At 44.5% G+C, this 6,306-nt stretch overlaps 1 long non-coding RNA gene across 1 annotated transcript; it reads left to right on the top strand.

The window, feature by feature from the left end:
- The first annotated feature begins 2,968 nt into the window (after positions 1–2,968).
- LOC123413540 lies at positions 2,969–5,387 on the top strand. The gene is made up of 3 exons (XR_006613762.1): positions 2,969–3,242; positions 3,325–3,542; positions 4,363–5,387. It is a non-coding gene; the product is annotated as an uncharacterized LOC123413540 (long non-coding RNA).
- The last annotated feature ends 919 nt before the right edge of the window (positions 5,388–6,306 follow it).

Below are 6,306 nucleotides of genomic sequence, written 5' to 3'. Positions count from 1 at the left end.
CAACAATAGCCAAGCGGTACTACCGCTGCTATGTAACATCCCAATTTTATTAAATTTGGATGTTAATAGAATCATCATTTGCATATTATGATTTATTTCATTTTGGAGTTTATCACGTTTAAATTATTTTTCCACTCACATTAAATAATAGAGAGAGGATAATATGACTTCCTCAAAATAAAAATGAGTGGAAAAGTATTTGGATTATATTTGTTGTTTTGAAGCTGCATTGAAAACTAATTTTTTTTTTGTTAGCCAAAAGTTTGATTTTTTGCATAAGAAAAGTATTTTTTTTCTTATAAATTACACGCTCAGATATTAATGTTCACTATGGTGTATATATTCTATAGTGATTTTATAAATTATTATTATTATATATATTATTGGGTGTATTATTGATTTTGTTTTATTTACAAAACAACTTTTGAAAAAAAAAAGGTGCACACCACCTGGACCGAAACCAAGTCGGCTAAGGGCATGCACGCATGCATCAACTGGATGGCCAGACATGCACGCACACACGGCCAAGCCTGCACCGAGCCGCATGGCTCGTTTCGCCCAGCGTCGCCTCGTTTCGTTCGCGTCCCTCCCTCTCTCACACACCTGGCTGCGGCCTCGACCACATCATCCCCAACCTCTCGCTCTATCCGCGCGGGATAGAGCACGGCGCTGCCGCCCGAAACCGCCGGCCGCACCTCGCGTAGATAACGTCCATCTGCAGCTCCGCACACGCCTTAGATCGCGCCTATATAAAGCCCGCGAGCCCCTCGTCCCATTCTGCCACACCGCACCATCTCTTGCTGCTCGTAGACGCCGCTGTTGCCATTGGATCTCGCCAGAGCCGGAGCTTTCCATCGACGTTTCGAACACCGGTGAACCTCCTAGCCTCCTTTTTCCTACCAGAATCGGATCCCCTAGTCCCTCCGCTTCTTGCTGACATCTTCTTTGCCCCTAGGACGCACCGGAGCAGCCACCCCGACGACTTGCATCGTCGGAGTTCGCCGGAGGACAGGTGTTCCGCCCGCTGCCTTCGCCCGTCGCCGCCGACCGCCGTCACCACCGTTCGGCCGCCCTCGACGAGCCACACCCGCCCGACCACCTCGCCCGCACCGGAGCCCGCCGGAGCTGTCGCCCCTGCCATCGCCGAGTTCCTGCCAACGAGTTCTCGTCTTTCTAAGAGCGCGCCTCTCTACGTTAGCAGTTTAGGTTTTTTTTATTATTTAGAACCAACCGTTATGTTAGATTTAGATGGTTTTTTTAGTCGAACCGGTACGTGGATTAATCACGGTTTTATTTTAAAACGACAGAAAAGTATTTTTATGGATCTCTCGCGCAGTTTTGGAATTTTTGAGAAATTTATAGGCGGAAGAGGTAGGGAGACGAGCCACAGGGGGCCCACAAGCCTGCTAGGCGCGGCCCCCCTGGCTGCGCCTAGGGAGCTTATGGCCTCTCTGGTTGCCTTTGCCTTGGTTCTCACGTCCCCTGCGTATCTTATGTTCTGGAAAAAATTTTTTCAGAAGTTTTATTCTGTTTGGACACCGTTTAAAATCCTCCTCTGAAAAGGGTTAAAAACACGGAAAAATAGGAACTGACACTTGGCACTGAGTTAATAAGTTAGTTTCAAAAAAGATATAACAGGCATACAAAACATCCAGAGTTTGACAAGATAATAGCATGGAACCATCGAAAATTATAGATACGTTGGAGACGTATCAGCAACCTATATGATGTTAACTATAAGAATAACAAGTGCAAGCAAAGAATACAACACAACAACAATAAGTATAAAGTAAAGGTAAGAGATAACCACAAGAGGAACCGGTGGAAAAGAGGATGTGTTACCAAAGTTCCTTCCTTTTGACAAGAAGTACGTCTCCGTTGAAGCGTCGTGGAGGCAGAATGCTCCCCAAAAAGCCAGTAGGGCCACCGTATTCTCCTCACGATCTCACACAATGCGAGATGCCGTGAATGCACTATTGGTTGCATTGAAGGCGGTGACCGGACCTTTACAAACAAGATTGGGGCTATCTCCACACAAAGCTTGGAGGCTCCCAACAAGATCATGAAGCTTCACCATAATGGATTGTGGCTCCGAGGTGACCTCAATCGTCTAGGGTGCTCAAACACCCTAGAGTACCAAGATCCTCAAAGGATTAGTGGGGGGAATCAAATATCTCTTGGTGAAAGTGTAGATCAAGGTCCGTTCAAGCAATCCCTAGAAAATCAACAAGTTTGATTGGTCAGGAAGAGAGATCGGGGAAGAATAAGCTTATGAAGCAACAATGGAGCTTCGAGAGGTTAAATGTAAGCTCCTCGAAGAAGAAGACACCTTTATAGTGTGTGTGTGGGGGTAAGATCCAACCATTACCCACCACCACAGCAATAGCCAAGCGGTACTACCGCTGCTATGTAACATCCCAATTTTATTAAATTTGGATGTTAATAGAATCATCATTTGCATATTATGATTTATTTCATTTTAGAGTTTATCATGTTCAAATTATTTTTCCACTCACATTAAATAATAGAGAGAGGATAATATGACTTCTTTAAAATAGAAATGAGTGGAAAAGTATTTCGATTATATTTGGTGTTTTGAAGTTGCATTGAAAACTATTTTTTTTGTTAGCGAAAGTTAGATTTTTCATAAGAAAAGTATTTTTTTCTTATAAATTATACGCTCAAGTATTAATGTTCACTGTGGTGTATATATTCTATAGTGATTTTATAAATTATTATTATATATATATATTATTGGGTGTATTATTGTTTTTGTTTTATTTCCAAAACAACTTTTGAAAAAAAAAGGTGCACACCACCTGGACCGAAACCAAGTCGGCCAGGGGCATGCACGCATGCATCAACTGGGTGGCCAGACATGCACGCAGACACGACCAAGCCTGCACCGAGCCGCATGGCTCGTTTCGCCCAGCGTCGCCTCGTTTCGTTCGCGTCCCTCCCTCTCTCACATACCTGGCTGCGGCCTCGACCACATCATCCCCAACCTCTCGCTCTATCCGCGCGGGATAGAGCACGGCGCTGCCGCCCGAAACCGCCGGCCGCACCTCGTGTAGATAACGTCTATCTGCAGCTCCACATACGCCCTAGATCGCGCCTATAGAAAGCCCGCGAGCCCCTCGTCCCATTCTGCCACACCGCACCATCTCTTGCTGCTCGTAGACGCCGCTGTTGCCATTGGATCTCGCCAGAGCCGGAGCTTTCCATCGACGTTTCGAACGCTGGTGAACCTCCTAGCCTCCTTTTTCCTACCAGAATCGGATCCCTAGTCCCTCCGCTTCTTGCTGACATCTTCTTTGCCCCTAGAACGCACCGGAGCAGCCACCCCGACGACCTGCATCGTGGAAGTTCGCCCGAGGACAGGAGCTCCGCCCGCTGCCTTCGCCCGTCGCCGCCGACGGACGTCACCACCGTTGGGCCGCCCTCGACGAGCCACACCCGCCCGACCACCTCGCCCGCACCGGAGCCCGCCGGAGCCGCCGCCCCTGCAGTCGCCGAGGTCCTGCCAACGAGTTCTCGTCTCTGTAAGAGCCTGCCTCTGTACGTTAACAGTTTAGGTTTTTTTTTACTTATTTAGAACCAACCGTTATGTTAGATCTAGGTGGGTTTTTTAGTCGAACCGGTACATGGATTAACCACGGTTTTATTCTAAAACAACCGGTAGTTTCTTTTAGTTTAGCCGCAGCTCATGTTTTACTTAACTGACGGCCATTCACTACATAGACTAAAGAGTGCACACAGTCAACCAATCAGAGCCGACCATAATACGCTCGACTAGCGAACGGCCTCTTTGTAGCATTTTCAGAAAAATAAAAAGACAGCTGTAGCTTTTTAGTTCAGATTTGTTTCAAATTTTCAATCGCGCACAACGTTTTAACCGTAAGTCCAAACGAGATGAAACCAGCGGCTACTTTTTCGTATCAAATAGCTTTATCCAGAGAACCCAACTTTGCAGACTTTTGCAAATTCATATTTGAATTTATTTCAGATTTGAATTTAAACTTCATTAGGCCACATCTCTTAAACGGTATGTCTGTTTGAAGTGATTCCTGTTGCACCGCGTCACACAAACTAAACCCCATGCCGAGGATCCTTTCCAAGGTATATTTTTACATAATTAGTTGTTGTTATCATCATATTACTAGTATGCCCTATAGGCACATTAGTGCACGTCACGGATTTTGAACCATGTTCTCACACTTGGTTTTATACTTTGAAAAATACTTTCATGCAAACGTCTTGTGTTACATTTTATTTGGTTTTTATGAATATTTTTTTTTTCTGCATGTTACTTTGAATTGTATGAATGTTATGTTCATGTGTATTATTTTACTTTTACGCTAGATTGTCCGGAGTGCGAAGCCGAAAAATATCATTCGCTAGAACTTCACTCCGAGTGCCAAGGCAAGTTACATTTTGATCATAACTATCTTACCTATGTTTTGTTATGCACGTAGTCCTTTGCTATAGGATTGCATGGTAGGAATTTATTTTCTTTGGCTATGCTTGCACCTAGTAGTTCATTTGAGGTAGGTCTGAACCATATCAACCTTGTCGCCCTCGAGTTAAGTTATAATTGCTTCGCTAAAGCAGACGTGGATTGGGGAGTGATATCATATTGAGACATGAGGGACAAAGTAGTAATTAATACCAAGACTTAAATGAACTACCTGGGTGGAAAGTTGGTTTGAATGGTGGCGAAGTACAGTGGGAGCATTCATGGGAATCCATGGGAGTGCACACTAGTGGCCCGTCCACCCAAGCTCAAAGGGATCAACCTTGTTTTCATGTCTATAAGCTTCTGTGTGCAGCCACAAGCCAATATGGGCTCTGGCTTAATTGAGTAGATGGTGTGACCTCTTCCGGGATAGGCTAGCAGATGTAGATGATGTAGGTGTACCAGCCTATCCGTGGGTTAGAGGGAATGCTCTCGAAAGACTATGTCTCGATCTTCCGATCAAGGAGGTGGTCGAGTCTTGTGGGGAAAAGTGCGCAACCTCTGCAGAGCGTCAATCTAATCGATTAGTCGTGTCCCCGGTTATGGACAACTTGAGCTTTTAGTAGTGAAAATGCCGGGGGATCTCCTAATATTTAATTAATCAACTGGGTAATTGAGACAACTTTGGGTATGGATTGAGTTGGGGTTTCCATCTCAGTCTGATGATATTATTTTTGTAGAAGTAGAATGTTTACTTGGTTAAGGAAAATCGGCTTTACGCAAAACTCAACTTAGAGCTTTCCACCAGCCAAATTGCATGCACAAATAGGCTCCTTACTCTCTTATGATGTGACTTGCCAGTACATGTTGGAATTATGCCCTAGAGGCAATAATAAATATAGTTATTATTATAATGCATGTATCAAGATAATCGTTTATTATCCATGCTATAATTGTATTGAATGAAGACTCATTTACATGTGTGGATACATAGACAAAACACTGTCCCTAGCAAGCCTCTAGTTGGCTAGCCAGTTGATCAAAGATAGTCAGTGTTTTCTGATTATGAACAAGGTGTTGTTGCTTGATAACTGGATCACGTCATTAGGAGAATCACGTGATGGACTAGACCCAAACTAATAGACGTAGCATGTTGATCGTGTCATTTTGTTGCTACTGTTTTCTGCGTGTCAAGTATTTGTTCCTATGACCATGAGATCATATAACTCACTAGCACCGGAGGAATACTTTGTGTGTATCAAACGTCGCAACGTAACTGGGTGACTATAAAGATGCTCTATAGGTATCTCCGAAGGTGTTCGTTGAGTTAGTATGGATCAAGACTGGGATTTGTCACTCCGTGTGACGGAGAGGTATCTCAGGGCCCACTCGGTAATACAACATCACACACAAGCCTTGCAAGCAATGTGACTTAGTGTAAGTTGCGGGATCTTGTATTACGGAACGAGTAAAGAGACTTGCCGGTAAACGAGATTGAAATAGGTATGCGGATACTGACGATCGAATCTCGGGCAAGTAACATACCGAAGGACAAAGGGAATGACATACGAGATTATATGAATCCTTGGCACCGAGGTTCAAACGATAAGATCTTCGTAGAATATGTAGGATCCAATATGGGCATCCAGGTGCCGCTATTGGATATTGATCGAGGAGTCTCTCGGGGTCATGTCTACATAGTTCTCGAACCCGCAGGGTCTGCACACTTTAGGTTCGACGTAGTTTTATGCGTATTTGAGTTATATGGTTGGTTACCGAATGTTGTTCGGAGTCCCGGATGAGATCACGGACGTCACGAGGGTTTCCGGAATGGTCCGGAAACGAAGATT

This window comes from Hordeum vulgare, chromosome 7H, assembly GCF_904849725.1.
Source record: "Hordeum vulgare subsp. vulgare chromosome 7H, MorexV3_pseudomolecules_assembly, whole genome shotgun sequence".
Taxonomy (NCBI): Eukaryota; Viridiplantae; Streptophyta; class Magnoliopsida; order Poales; family Poaceae; genus Hordeum; species Hordeum vulgare.
Note: the sequence above shows the minus strand (reverse complement) of the source record. Positions and strands in the feature narration are given on the sequence as shown.